The sequence below is a fragment of the Nicotiana sylvestris genome, chromosome 6 (genome assembly GCF_000393655.2).
Source record: "Nicotiana sylvestris chromosome 6, ASM39365v2, whole genome shotgun sequence".
Lineage (NCBI taxonomy): Eukaryota > Viridiplantae > Streptophyta > Magnoliopsida > Solanales > Solanaceae > Nicotiana > Nicotiana sylvestris.
Window position 1 is genome coordinate 178,608,536 of NC_091062.1, and position 16,584 is coordinate 178,625,119.

Below are 16,584 nucleotides of genomic sequence, written 5' to 3' on the forward strand. Positions count from 1 at the left end.
TGCACATCAGTGGTGTGGCCTATGAGTGCACGAAGGTGAAAATGACCAAGACAAGGGACGAATTAATCAGAGGAAAAAAAATATTTGATGATTTTGTATCTCAACATAGCAGACATGCAAACTAGCTTAGACATCACTATTATAGAAAAGAAGATAGTTATCTTGTATATGTCCCATTTTTTAGTTTTTTAAAGGCTCAAAGTGTTGTAAAACCTATAGTTAATATGGATGTAGGCCACTACTCCCACTATTTTCACATATGATGTAAATAACCTCCCACTACTCATCACTAATATGATTGTAACTCCCACACCTCCATAACCCCTCCCCATGATCTCAATTGTTAATGATATTAAGACAATCCTTTTGTAACCTTCATATGTAATAGTATAAATAGAGACATGAAATATAAGATGGAATACACTTGAACACTTATGAAAGAAGAAAGTTATCTCTTCTTCTCTTATTCTATTACATATTTTAATACAAAGTCTATTTTCACTTTTTTATCCTTTAATTTTCATGTATAGAACCCGATAATTTCAACCTTTTGTATCCATGAAATCAAATATTAAGTGGCCTACTTGCAATTCTTAAATTGTAGGTTGTTGGGGACGTTGCTATTTGTCAATGAAGGCCTTTTATGGCTAGGGTTTATGAAGACAGATTTTTTTTTTTTCATCTTCTAAAGGATATCTAGGTTGTGGAAACTAAAGGACTAATTAATTGTCAACTAATTCATTTTTGTGATATTTCCTACGGTCATTAATTCAAGTCGTGTTTGCAAAGGATACGTTAGCGCATAGAAAAATCTATAAATCTCCTAAGCTAGTTTTTACATTGATTCCTTCAGTTAAAGTTAAGTAATAGGCGCCATTTAAGTTTGAAAAATGTATATTTTTAGCCGCTTTCAAAAATATTAGCCGGTAAAATGTATATTCTTTGGATATATGTATATTGTATACATATAATATACATATTTAATATACTTTGTGGCTAGCGAATGTAACTAGTATCGCTCGGCTGGTAAAAGTATTTTACCCAAGTTTGTGATGTATATTTTTAGCCGCTTCCAACCCCTTTTCATATTTCTGATCCACTGAATCTTAGGAAGTATTTTGCCTATGTATGAATTGGTGGTATGATCATCCAAAGGGAATAAATGAGCTTCAAATTTTGTTTGATGCACAAGAACGTCATCGAGATAGATAGCAAAGTTACGGCATCACGGTGAAAATTAATGTGAAATCTCTCGACAAATTAGGATTTCTTAGATTAAGAATTCTAGTATCATAATGAGATTATGATAATGATGCACTCCTAAAATCTTGTACTGTTGCATAGGAATATGAAAAAGGAAAAACAAAAAGAAAGATAATAGTATAAAATAAACAAAAAAAAAAAAAGCTGCATAAATTTTTGTGATAGGTTAAATGGTTTTGCAGTCTTTACAAGTATGATTTAGAAGCTAATGCATTTGATCATAACGAATTACGAGACAGGTGGCAGTCACAAGCCAAACTGCTAGCTTTATTTCAGAATTGTGATCAATCATATATAACATAGTAGTTTTGTCTTTTCTTCTAGAGAACTGATTGGTCACTTTTTGGCCTTTTATTATACAAACTTGAAAAACAAGTACGGAGTAGTAGTAGAAAGAAAAAGAACAACATATATATATATATATATATATATATATATATATATATATATATATATATATATATATATATATAAGGATTGCTAGCTTAAAGGACAGAAATATATACATGCATTTGACAGGTATTTAATCTATGGTTGGCTAATTTTTAGCTTTTATTACCCAGTACGTACGTCGCATTTATGAGTACCAGTTGCTCCTGAAAATTGAGGAACACATTCTGTACAAAGCAACCATCACTGCAATCACTATCACTTGTGCAAGATGATATATTAAGCGCCAGTTTGGTGAAACCAATTTTCTTTTAGCCACTGTAATCTCCTCTGATAATTCTCGTAATGCCAACACTTGAATTTTTGGGAACCAAGTGAGATTAACTGCTGATCATAAATGTTTGACTCAAAAGATGTTAAAATCTTTTTGAACAAATCAATCAAAGATGAAGGGGTAAATCTTAGCCAAATATAATTAATTTCAGATCGAAACGTTACTAAAATGATAACATGTGAGACGAAAGAGGTATGATTGATCTTATTAAGATTCAACTTTGTCTTTTTTATCAATCGATGAGAAAGTAAAGTTACATGTATTCTTCGAGGTCATTTCCCCGTTTTCTAAGATACAAGAAAGGAGTTTTTTGTTTTTCCCTTTTTTTCCCCAGAAAATGGAGAAGCCCCCTATAGCTACTGCTATGTATGAAAAAGATAAAAAAGAACAGAAAGATAAGAGAATAAAAAGTTGTTTGTCATTCAGCATAAAAATAGGAAATGAGAATACAAGGTACTAAATAGGACTCCTCTGCTAACAAACTAGGACACTTGGCAGCCAACTGCATAGGCCACATTTAGGGACTTAAACATAAATGACTAGGGACTAAAGTAATATAAACTAAACAAAGACTCCACAACAGAAATAAGAAAACTAGCCTTAATAGCCCAAACTACCCTTCTTCTTACTCCTAGCTCGTAACAATCCCATCCTCCATTAAAGAACCTTGATGACAGTCAAGGTTGAAATGTAGGGAACTGAGAACGAAGGAAATTAATTGTTGCGGAAGCCAAATGTATATAGTGTGAATAAGTCACAACTACTATACCAAAAATTATGACAGCCACCAAATAATAAATAAGACAATAAAACAACAATAAAGGGAACACCAGAATTTACGAGGTTCGGCTAATTTTGCCTACTCCTCGGACACAACCAATATTTTATTTCACTCCAAAAATACAAGTGAAATAATACTAAAGAGAGAAGATACAAATGCCTTAAACAGATGAGAAGGCAAATGAGAGGTGTGTTTAAATCCTAAACATTAGGCCTTCTTTTATAGGGGGAAATCCCCCCAAAACTCAAGAGCCCACCGATGTGGGACAAAAATTTGCCAAACTTCAACAAATCTCCACCTTGGCAAAATTCCACATCTTCAATTTTCTCTCAATAACAAATTTTGATTGTGTTTTCATCTTTAATCTTCAGTTTTCAACAATGTTGATCAAATCCAAACAATGTTGAAACTTGACCGCAGTCACCACCTTTGTCAGCATATCAGCAGGATTCTCTGTAGTATGAATTTTCTTCACCGTGACTCCACCTTCTTCTATGATTTCTCGTACGAAATGATACCGAACATCAATGTGCTTCGTCCTTGCATGATAAACTTGGTTCTTCGCTAATTGAATAGCACTTTGACTATCACAAAAAATTGTGATACCTTTTTGTTCAACACCAAGCTCCTTTAGCAATCCTTGAAGCCAAATTGCCTCTTTCACAGCCTCTGTAATAGCCATGTACTCTGCCTCTGTTGTAGACAAAGCAACTGTTGACTGCAAAGTAGACTTCCAACTAACTGGTGCCTTTGCAAAAGTAAACACATAACCAGTAGTTGATCTTCGTTTGTCCAGATCACCCGCAAAATCTGAGTCACAATATCCAACTACAGACTGATTGTCTTCCTGCTCAAAAACTAACCCGACATCTACAGTATTATGAATATACCGTAGAATCCACTTCACAGCTTGCCAATGCTCCTTCCCTGGATTGTGCATATATCTGCTAATAACTCCAACAACTTGTGAAATGTCAGGCCTTGTGCAAACCATTGCATACATCAAGCTACCAACAACATTTGCGTATGGTACCTTTGACATATACTCTCGTTCAGCTTCATCCATTGGCGACATAGTAGTACTTAGCTTAAAATGGGGAGCAAGTGGAGTACTAACTGGCTTAGTCTTGTCATCTATGCCAAAACGTTGTAGTACTCTCTTCAAATATTCTTTCTGAGATAAACAGAGTTTCTTTGAACGTCTATCTCTAATTATCTCCATGCCAAGAATTTTCTTTGCCTCACCCAGATCCTTCATCTCGAACTCCTTCTTCAGTTGAATCTTCAACTTATCAATTTCTTCAGAATTCTTGGAAGCTATCAACATATCATCAACATATAGGAGAAGATATACAAAGGAACCATCTTTAAGCTTGTGCAAATACACACAATGATCGTATTTGCTTCTCTTGTACCCTTGCCGCAACATAAACTCGTCAAATCGCTTGTACCATTGTCTAGAAGATTGTTTCAATCCGTACAACGATTTTTCAAGTTTGCACACCATATTTTCTTTTCCAGCAACTTTGAATCCTTCTGGCTGAGTCATGTAGATTTCCTCCTTCCAAGTTTCCATGTAAAAATGCAGTTTTTACATCCATCTGAACTAGTTCCAAATCCAATTGTGCTACCAAAGCCAACATAATTCTAATGGAGGAATGTTTTACAACTGGAGAAAACACTTCATTGTAATCAATTCCCTCCTTTTGAGCATATCCTTTGGCCACCAATCTTGCTTTGTAGCGAACATCTACTTGGTTAGGAAATCCTTCTTTCTTTGCAAATACCCATTTGCACCCAATTGCTTTCTTTCCCTTCGGGAGATTGGCCAATCTCCATGTATGATTCTGATGAAGGGACTGTATTTCATCATTCATGGCAATCCTCCACTTATCTTCTTCTGAACTTTGGACAACATCTTTATAAGTGGTAGGAACATCATCAGCTACAATTGAGGTTGCACAAGCAACCGTCTCTATGAGACGAACAAGTTTCGTTATTGTTCTTTTTGGCCTGCTGGTTGCTATTGATTCAAGTTGTTGTTGAGGTTCCTGAGTTGGAATCTCCTCTACTGGCTCTTCTTCCAGAGGGTAATCTTCATTTGTTTCCTCCTCTGCTTCTTGTGTAGGAAAAATAAATTTTTCCTCAAACTCCACCTGCTTAGAAGCACCTTCATTTTGTTTGGTATCTTCTGTTACCTTATTTATCATAGCAGATTCATCAAAGGTAACATCCCTGCTGAATATTACTTTCTTTGTCATAGGACACCATAAGCGATATCCTTTGACTCCAGAAGTAATTCCCATAAAAATAGTCTTCTTTGCCCTTGGATCCAATTTTGACTCCGTCACATGATAATATGCAGTTGAGCCAAACACGTGCAAAGAGTTATAATCTACAACAGGTTTTCCATAACATTTTTCAAATGGTGTCTTGCCATCAATAGCAGCAGATGGTAGACGATTAATGAGGTGGCATGCATATGTAATTGCCTCAGCCCAAAATTCTTTGCCCAAGCCAGCATTGGACAACATACACCGTACCTTCTCCAGCAAGGTCCGGTTCATACGTTCTGCCACTCCATTCTGTTGTGGTGTATGTCTAACAGTGAAGTGTCGGACGATGCCATCATTTTCACAGACCTTATTGAAATGATCATTTTTGTATTCACCTCCATTGTCTGTGCGAATACACTTGATCCTCCTGCCTGTTTGATTCTCCACCATCGTCTTCCATTTGAGAAAAATTCCCAGCACTTCATCTTTGTTTTTCATTGTATACACCCACACTCTTCGAGAAAAATCATCAACAAAGGTTACAAAATAGTGCTTCCCACCCAATGAAGGTGTTTTGGAAGGACCCCAAACATCAGAGTGTACATAATCCAAAATGCCTTTAGTATTATGGATCGCTGTACCAAATTTAACCCTTGTCTGTTTCCCTTTAACACAATGCTCACAAAACTCCAAGTTGCAAGCCTTTACTCCTTTTAACAATCCTTGATCTGATAGAGTTTTCAAGGATTTTCCTCCAGCATGTCCCAAGCGCATGTGCCATAGCTTGGTTGCTTCTGCTTCTTTGTCATCACTGGATGTCACTGTCGCTGTCCCAATAACTGTACTGCCACGATAGCGGTACATATTATTATTCTTCCGATTAGCCTTCATTACCACTAGTGCACCGGAGCATACTCTCATCACTCCATTTTCTGCAATGATTTTGAACCCTTTTGATTCTAGGGCTCCCACAGAGATGAGATTCTTCTTCAAATCCGGTACATATCGAACATCTGTCAATGTTCTGATCATTACATCATGGTTCCTTAATCGTATTGAACCAATGCCATATGAGGTAAGAGGGCTGTTATCCGCTGTGTGAACGACTCCATATTCTCCTTCTTGAAATTCCACGAACCAGTCCTTATTGGGACACATATGATAGCTACAAGCCGAGTCCATCAACCATATGTCTGATGATGTTGATGACTCTGTTGTAACTAATGAGAAGTCTGAATCATCACAATCAGCTACATTTGAATCCATAATGGCCTTTCCATTGTTATGTTTGGCCTTATTCTTCAACTTCGGACAGTCTTTCTTCCAGTGCCCCTTTTCTCGACAAAAGGCACATTCATCTTTGCTGGGTCTGGATCTTGACTTGGATCTTCCCTTCTTTGTCCTCGTTTGATTTTGAGGACGACCCCTCACAAATAGTGCTTCTCCTTCTCCGCCCTTCTGTTTTTCTCGCTTTCTTTGTTCATAGCTTGTACAAAGCCGAACAAACTTCTCTGAGAGAAACTTCGTCATTTCCATGGAGTAGAGTAGTTTCAAGGTGCTCGTACTCATCAGGAAGTGACGCCAACAACATTAAGGCCAAGTCACCATCATCATAAGTTGTATCCATATTTTGCAAATCTGTGACCAACTTATTGAAACTGGTGATATGTTCATTCATCGTGGTACCAGGAACATAGGTGAAGTGAAACAGTCTCTTCTTCATGTACAATTTATTTTGACTGTTTTTCTTCAAAAATTTATCCTCCAGTGCTTTCCATAATTTACTTGCAGAAGTTTCCTTTGTGTATGGATATTTCTGCTCTCTAGCAAGGTAGGATCGAATAGTACCGCAAGCAACACGGTTGATAATTCTCCAATCTTCTTCTCCAATAACATCTGGTTTCTTTTCTTCAATGGCCAGATCTAGCCCTTGTTGAAAAAGGACATCTAGAACCTCGCCTTGCCACATCCCAAAATGTCCGGACCCGTCAAAAATTTCTACCGCAAATTTCGCATTTGACACAATTCTTGTCATAAGCGAAGATGCCAATGATGACGTATTGTTGACACTTGATGTAGATTCTTCTTGTTTATTGTCTCCCATATTTGACACAAATATTATTTAATAGCTGACGACACAAATCAAGATTATTTCCTTTCTGATGTAGAAGATCAGACTAAGCTGCAACTACAGAGCATACTCAGACAGAACCTTGACTCAGTTACCAAGATAAATCTTTTCTGATGTGGAAGATCAGACTATGCTGCAACCACAGAGCATACTTAGACAGTACCTTGGCTCTGATACCAATTGTTGCGGAAGCCAAATGTATATAGTGTGAATAAGTCACAACTACTATACCAAAAATTATGACAGCCACCAAATAATAAATAAGACAATAAAACAACAATAAAGGGAACACCAGAATTTACGAGGTTCGGCTAATTTTGCCTACTCCTCGGACACAACCAATATTTTATTTCACTCCAAAAATACAAGTGAAATAATACTAAAGAGAGAAGATACAAATGCCTTAAACAGATGAGAAGGCAAATGAGAGGTGTGTTTAAATCCTAAACATTAGGCCTTCTTTTATAGGGGAAAAATCCCCCCAAAACTCAAGAGCCCACCGATGTGGGACAAAAATTTGCCAAACTTCAACATTAATATCCTCCCAGGTTGCTTCTTCAGGAGATAAGTTCGCCCACTACACCAATACCTCAGTTGCCTTCTTCTTCTTCTTCTTCTTCTTCTTCTTCTTCTTCTTCTTCTTCTTCTTCTTCTTCTTCTTCTTCTTCTTCTTCTTCTTCTTCTTCTTCTTCTTCTTCTTCTTGTTCTTCTTCTTCTTCTTCTTCTTCTTCTTCTTCTTCTTCTTCTTCTTCTTCTTCTTCTTCTTCTTCTTCTTCTTCTTCTTCTTCTTCTTCTTCTTCTTCTTCTTCTTCTTCTTCTTCTTCTTCTTCTTCTTCTTCTTCTTCACCATGCGTCGATCTAAGATTGCCACTGGTTCCACCAAAATTTGGCCTTCATTGTTACAGATTGGGGGATCAATCAATGCTACAGTTTGATTTCCAACCTTCCTCTTAAGTTGTGACACATGAAGCACAGGGTGAATCTTCGACCCGGCGGGTAGTCGAAGCTCATAAGCCACTTGGCCAATTCGTCGCATAATCTGATATGGGCCACATAATTTCGAAGCTAACTTTAAATTCTTACGAACATCTATCGACGTCTGTCGATAAGGTTGCAGTTTGAGATATACCCAGTACCCTTCTTCAAAAACTCTCTCTGTTCTTTTTGAATCTGCGTAAAGCTTCATTCTTTCCTGAGTCTTCTTTAAATTCTCTTGCAAAACTTTGCTCATGATTTGCCTCTATTTCAACATTTCATCCACGGAGTTCACTTTGGACTGAGCTACCAGCTCAAATGTAGGTAAAGGAGGATCATAACCATACAAAGCCTTCAAAGGAGACATTTGAATTGCAGAGTGATAGGTCGAGTTATACTAAAATTCTGCTAAGCTCAACCATTTACTCCAATTTGCCGGTTTATGTTCCATCATACAGCGAAGGTAACCTTCCAAACACCTATTAAGCCTTTCCGTTTGTCCGTCTGTCTGTGGATGATCGGCGGAACTTAACTTAATTTGCACTCCTATGCCCTTAAAAAGCTCCTTCCAGAATAAGCTAACAAATACAGTGTCCCTATCAGAGACAATTGACACTGGGTTCGCATGTAACTTAGGAATGTTGTCAAGAAAAACTTGAGCTATTTGAGATGCTGTATAAGGGTGGGATAAGGCTACAAAATATGCATACTTGGTGAAACGATCCACTACCACAAAGATTACCTATTTCCCTCCTGATTTAGGAAGCCCTTCGATAAAATCCATAGTAATATGTTCCAATGCTCTAGAAGGAATAGGCAAAGGTTGAAGGAGACCTGGGTATGCAACATTCTCCCCTTTGTTTCTTTAGCAATTGTCACATTCAGACACAAACTTTTTAACATCTGACAAAAGACCAGGCCAATAGAACAATGCTCTCAGCCTTTGCTGAGTGTCAAGGACCCCTGAATGTCCTCCCCATGCTGTGAGGTGCATAGCTTCAATCAATTTCTGCCTGTAATGTCCACCATTGCCAATCCAGATTTGCCCTTTGTGCCTTAAAATTCCTTGTTGTAGCAACACATCCGGTATAGAATTTGCATCAAGCAACAAACTCGACAACACCTTGGAGACTTCAGAGTCTCCTTCATAACTGTTGAGGACTTCTTGCACCCAAGCTGGTTGCACCAATGTCATTGCTTGACAATCAACTTCCTTTTCAAATCTGCGAGACAAGGCATCAACTGCAACATTTTCACTTCCTTTTCTATAACGAATCTCATAACTAAGCCCAAGTAGCTTAGTCAAGCCCTTGTGTTGCAATGAAGTAGTCACTCTCTGATCCTTTAGATATTTTAGACTGAAATGATCAGTTTTAATAACAAAATGAGCTGGTTGAAGGTAATGTCGCCATTTCTCAATAGCTAACAGTAATGCAATCAACTCCTTCTCATAAGTCAACAACCCAAGATGTTTTTGCCCCAAAGCTTGACCTAGAAAAGCTATAGGACGTCCTTGTTGCATTAAAACTGCACCCACTCCAGTTCCACAAGCATCAACTTCCACAACAAAATACTTAATGAAATCAGGAAGGGCCAAAACATGTGCTTGTATCATAGCCTTCTTTAAGGCTTCAAAATCTTGTGTTGCCTCTTCATTCCAGTTGAAAGCACCCTTCTTTAGTAAGTTAGAAAAAGGCCTACTTATGGTAGCAAAATGTCGAATGAACCTCCGATAGTATCCTATAAGCCCAAGGAAACCACGAAGGGCTTTGATGCTGTTGGGCCTGGCCCAATTCACCATGGCCTCGATCTTAGAGTTGTCAGTGCTAACCCCCTTCCCAGATATAATGTGTCCCAAATATTCAATTTGGGCCTGACCAAAACTACATTTGCATAATTTTGCGAACAACTGATTAGTTCGAAAAACTTCAAACACAATTTTCAGGTGAGCCTCATGGTCCCCTAGTGTAGTACTATAAACAAGAATATCATCAAAGACAACCAAAACAAATTTTCTAAGATGAGGGCTGAATACCTTATGCATTAGTGCCTGAAAAGTTGTCGGGGCATTAGTGAGCCCAAAAGGCATTACCCGAAATTGCCAAAGGCCATGATGGGTGCGGAATGCTGTCTTGAATTCATCCTCTTCGCGTATGCGAATTTGATGATATCCAGAATGTAAATCCAACTTTGAAAAGAAATTAGCTCCATGCAACTCATCCAAGAGATCTTCTACCACCGGAATGGGATACTTATTCTTAATCGTGATGTCATTCAATTTGCGGTAATCTACACACATTCTCCAGGATGCATTTTTTTCTTCACCAAGATGACAGGTGAAGCAAAAGGGGACGAGCTAGGAACCACCGTGCTGGCTTGTAACATTTCCTGCACAAGCTTTTCAATCACATTCTTTTGCTCGTAGGAGTAGCGATATGGCCTTTGGTTCACAGCTTTTGCTCCATGGACAAGCTCAATAATGTGATCACAGCTCTGTTTAGGAGGTAACCCTTTGGGTTCTTGGAATACATCTACATAATAAGTTAGCATTTTATTAAATTGGACTGGAACTGGGTTGACATCAGTACTCTCCATAGAGTTCATTTGGGCTTGGGCCACAAAACAGCAAAAACTCCCCTTTAGTAATTTGGTCATAGACTTGAGGCTAGTAGGAGATATCTGAGAACTTTCCTTGCTGCCAAAAAGAGTCACCACATCCCCATCTTTAATGAAGGAAACCCTGTGAGGATTGGTATTTAACAAGATGGGAGTAACTGAATCGATCCAATCGATTCCTAACACAATATCACAACCTTTAACTCGCATCCAACATAAATCAAAGACGTATTGATTGTTATCCCCCATTTACCATTTGAACCCTGGGTTGAACTGATAACAAGGTATTTTATGGCCATTGGCCACTGAAACTTGCATTACACCTTTAATGGGCTCACCCATCAAGCCCAATTTCTTTGGAACAATTGGGTCAATGAAACTGTGGGTCGACCCATTATCTATTAAAATGACTAGTGGAATTTTATTGACCTTGCCCAAAATCTTAATTGCCGTGCGTGAGTTTCCCAGGCCCATAAGCACATTAATTGACACATTCCCTTGCTCCTCATTTTCAAGTTGAACCTCCAGTAGGGCCTCTTGGGCCTTCTCCCCATCGTGAGTTGTTCCTGAGCCTTCCCCAACTTCCTACTCACCAGAAAGGAAGTGCAACAACTTAGGCTTACATTGATGCCCTGGAAAATAATGATCATGGCACTTGAAACACAAATTCTTTTCACGGAGCTCATTCAATGATATGTTCTTTGGCACCAGTTGTTTGTTTGGTCCATTGGTCAGTACTTTAGGGGGTATGGAAGAAGGTAAGGTTGGAATGGTTCTTGTGGTGGGTGTGGGTAAAGGAGATCTGGGGTGAGTGATTGTGTAACGAGGTTGTAAGTTTTTGTAGATGGCCTTCAAGGTTTGTTCATGCAATTTAGCAATTTCAATAGCATCCAACAAGGTTTGAGGGTTAGAAGCCCTCACCATAGGTTGTAAATCAGGTTTAAGCCCACCTACAAAACAAGAAACAAAATATGGTTCATTTAGAGTAGGATTAACCAACAACACGTAAAACCTTAATTCTTCAAAACGGGCCTGATATCTTTCCACATCAGCCCATTGGTCCAATCTGTTGAACTCAGTAATAATGTACATGGGCCTCAAATTGCCATAGCGATGATAGACATCCAAGTAGAACATTTCCCATGAAACTTGACCCCCATGGTCCATCATATATACATCAAACCACGTATCAAACGTGTCTTTAATATGAATTGCTACATAATGCATTCTGAGCTCTGGAGGAATTTGATATAACTCAAAAAACCTCTCACAACGCCTAATCTAGCCCCTTGGATTATTGGTGTCAAACTCTGGAAAAGATAGTTTAGCTTTAGGGGCATTGAAGATAGTCGTGGTGTTATTCTGAGATTGAGCTGAGGTGATATTGTTTGGTGGTAAGATGGTCGGAACTGGGTAAGATTGAAGATTGGTTGGTTGGTGAGATAGAAGGGAGGTGGGAAGAAATGTTGAAGTGGTCAAGGGAAGAAGAGTTGTAGAAGGTGTATTTGTTTGAGGGTTAACTGTATGTGGGAAACTAGCAAAGGAGGAAGCAGGGTTGGTGATGCTAGGGTAGAGAACATGTGCTGGTGGCAAAGAAATTGATGGGCGTGGATTGAAGGGAGCTGGGGACAAAGTCATACCCCTTCTAACTTGAGCAAAGGTAGGGCTAAATGATGCAGGGGTGAAACAAGAAACAGAAGAAACTGATGCTGGGGTAAAAGGATAAACTGCCGAGCGCAAGTTACCGCCCACTGACTCACCTCGGTCCAGCGATAACCCCCTTGCATATGCGACATAGATTCCGATCGCTTATTCGAACTCAGCTGACCCATTAGCCTTTCCATACGCATGTTGTTCATGTCGTGACATTGAAGAGCTTTAGCATCCTTATGAGCTTGAATTTCTTCCATTCGCTCAAGCTTTTTCTGAGTTTCAAGCACAAAAGGCATCATCTGAGTTTCAAACTTTTTCCTATTATCGGCATCTTTCGCTGCTTTCCCTGATTGAGAGTTAACCATCGTCGGAGAAACCATGACGGAACGTCACTGGTCTGATACCAATATGTAGCTACTTCTATGTATGTAAAAGATAAAAAAGGATAGAAATATAAGAGAATAAAATGCATAAAAATAGGAATTGAGAATACAAGGTACTGAATAGGACTCCTCTGCTAACAGACTAGGACACTTGGCAGCCAACTACATAGGCCACATTTAGGGACTTAAACATAAATAACTAGGGACTAAAGTAATATAAACTAAACAAAGACTCCACAACAGAAATAAGAAAACTAGCCTTAATAGCCCAAACTACCCTTCTTCTTACTCCCAGCTCGTAACACCCCACCCCCCAATTGCGAGATTTCTTTGGCTATATATAGTCGAGGCCCTTTTACCCTTTTCTTGATTCGACGCTTTCTTGTCATTAATATGTCCTGGTCATAATTTTAGGCGTTACTCCTTTCGATTCGTCGATTGACACAAAGGATAAATGGAGTGGGATCTATTGACTTTTACTGCCCGGTTACTGAAGCTGGGTGTCTGGCAAGCTGGTCGTGGTGGTCAGATTTTGACTAATACAGTTAGTCCCTCCATCTGTCGGAGTCATCCCATGTCGGACTTCGGCAGATGGATCATGTTCATTACGAAGTCGAGAGAAATCTGGCCTACAACTTTCCATTCCTTTGTCACATTTTATGGGTTTTTAGCGGAGTGGTGGTGTCCTTTTGATACTCGTGGACCGTTGCGGCGGTTTCAGAATTGAAATGCCGGTTGGCACTGAAGCGTTGGTTCATGGTTATCACCATTATGACACATTTCTAAGACACTGAAACGTTTCGTGACTTATCAGATTCTTATGACGACTCTTGGTTTTCGTTCTCGGGGAATTTATGTCCCTTATAAATGAGGAATCTTGTCACTTGAATGATTCACTTCATTTTTGCTTGAGAGAGTTCTTCAGATATAGCTTTTTCTGATACCTCAAATTTCTTCTTACCTTCTTGTCTACTGAAATCTTTTGTCTCTTCTTCTCATTACTTCTTTGGCGCGTTTTCTGCTAAAAAATGACTGGTGAATCTTCTCGCGACCATCTTCCTGCTGCTAATCCGGTGTCGGAGAGCTCTGTTCAGGCCACCTGGGGGGCGGATGCGGCGGAGGATGAGGAGATTCCCTCAGTGGTTGAGATCTTGCCTCGCCCAGGGAGAGAGGCGACTGACTTCAATTTTGGCGGCGGAGCGGAGCCGAAACCTGTCCCCTTCGTCGTTAGGGAAAGGAGAATTGTAGAGTTGAAAAAAAGGTGGGGAATCCCCAATAATGTTGATATGCAGCCGGTAGAGGGAGACAACATAGTTCACTTTGACCGTCGCGGGTACTGCGTGTTCTACGCCTACCCCTTTATCGTAGGGTACACACTCCCTCTTCCCATGTTGGTGGTGGATTTTTTCCATTTCTATGAAGTGTGCCCTGCCTAGCTTTCGCCTTATTTGTACAAGTTATTCCTTATGCTGCTCAAATATGCGGAACTTGCCGGTTGTGAGGTCACTTTAAGCCATATGCTCAGCATTTTTGCTCCTTAACTGATCCGTGGTTCGATGATTCACATACGTCCTCGGGGGTCGAGGAGTCTGGTGGTGAAGATGGACGACAGGACTAACCGCCGTTTCTATGAGAACTACTTTTATGTGCAGATCGAACACATTGTGGCGGACCCAACGGGATTCCCTGAGAGATGGAACTTTGCACGTAAGTTTGTATCTTTAGTTAGTAAAATGTTCGACCGTTTTCTGTGAGTAAACAACTGTCTCGTCTTTGCAGGTGAGAGATTTCCCCCGCTGCCTGTCAAAGGGATTCGTGAATGGGTAGAGGCCATTCTTCACCACACAGTGGGAGTTCGCACATGGTCGACCTTTCATGAGAGGTTTAGACGCAGGCCCCTTACGGGTGAGATAACTCTTTTATCTGTTGTTCACTATTCTTCTCTTTTTTGTTTTGCCTCTTATGTATCGTTCGTCGTTGCTAGGGAGGGTGCGGAGAGTAAAGGAACCTCAGCTAGCCTTTCGCCAGTTGGACGCATCTTCTTGCCCTATCGCAGTATCTACTGTACGACCTTCATCGAGGGCTGCTTCGGTTGAATCTGTGGACTTGGTTACTCCAGCGAGGGCCGCTTCCCAGGACAAGGTCCCGACCAATGTTGTTTGCCCAATGGACGAGCCACCATCTACTGGAGAGGTAGAGGGGCATTCGAAGAGACGGAGAGTAGAGGTTGAGACGGTGCCACCAATAATAATTCATCTGGACAACTCTCCCCCGACGAGCTCCGGAGAGGGTGTTATTGTGGCTCCCCCTATTAGGGCGGAACAGAACATTGGAGTTGTTGGTGCCCGCGATCAGCAATCAGAAGCTCCTACCGCTGTTTTGGCTCAATCATAAGTCCCTGCCGTTATTGATGATCAACACCTTGTCGCGGTAGAGAACTAGATCTCTGGGGCCGCTGTTGTGACTTTATACGTGCCCTCATCCTTTGTAGTGGGTCGTGCTTCTCTTCAGTAGCAGAAAGGGGAAAAAGCATAGTGGTTGATGACTATGAGTCTGAGTCGGACCTGGACCCCGACAATGTTAGGATGTTTGAGAAGGGTCTCACTCATTTGGTGATTAATGTGAGGGGCTCAACCCGTATCCTCCAGATCCCTTTCAGCGTTAATCTCTTGGCAGAGGGGGAAGATCTGGTACTGCAGTTCAGCCTGTTGTGCTCCGAAGCTGAGAACGAGTCCCTTTGGGATGTTCCCGATGCTGAATTGCGGGACGAGGTGGCCGTCATGTGCTTGAGGGTACGTTATATTTTGTTTTCGCTTTATGCTTTCGCCCTTTTCGAAAGTACTAGTTTAACCCCGTCTTTCTGTTTTCTAGACATACATGGTGGAAGTGGAAAGCATTTGCAGGGCCAACATCCGGGCAAGGATTTTCTTGAAGATGTTGGAGAAATACCGTCGCTACCGTGACAGATGTCGCGAGATTCACGAACGGCTGAGGACGGATCCCTGTAATCGGGCTCTTGGTGGGGAGTTGGAGAAAAGGGACCAGGAATTGATGCAAACCATGCGCAACAAGAGCAATCTCAAGGAGCAACTTCGCATTAAGAATGAGGAGCTCGAGTTGGGTAGGGGGTCAAGGCGGAGTGCGAGCATTTACAAGGTAGGTTGAGGTCGATGCAGTCGGAGATGGACTAGAACTTGGTCAAGGTCAAGGCAATAAGCATGGAGTGGACGAGGAAACTGACTACAATAGAGAGCAAAGTCGTTGTCTTGGAGAACATTGAGAGATCCTAGTCTGAGGCTTTGGCGAGGGAGACAGCTCTGGGGAACACCATTCGCATACTCCAGTCTAAACAGGAGTCGGAGAGAGCGACAACTACTCTGACGAAGGCGAGGCTCGAGAACCGCTTTGACGTGATTGATCAGGAGGCGTCGGTTCTGGGACATTGGGTCGCGGTCCTGAAGGCGAAAAATGAACAATTACGGGCTCAGGTTGAGTCATTTTCCGCTGTCATTCCTCGCCAAACGCATAAGCTTTGGGTTTATGCTGAAGCCCAGCGGGACATATATAAGAGTTTGTGGGAGGCGGGCACTGTGGCCGAGGCTGATTACGAAGAAGCACGGGCGAAAGCTCGTGAGGCTCGCATTAACTACGGATATGATGCGGCAATGCCCGAAGCTAATGGGGATGCTGATGATGGTAATGGAGAACCTCTTGGAGACGGTGATGACAGTGGTGATGATGACAACGGTGATGACTTGGAATGAATAATGTTGTCTTTTGCT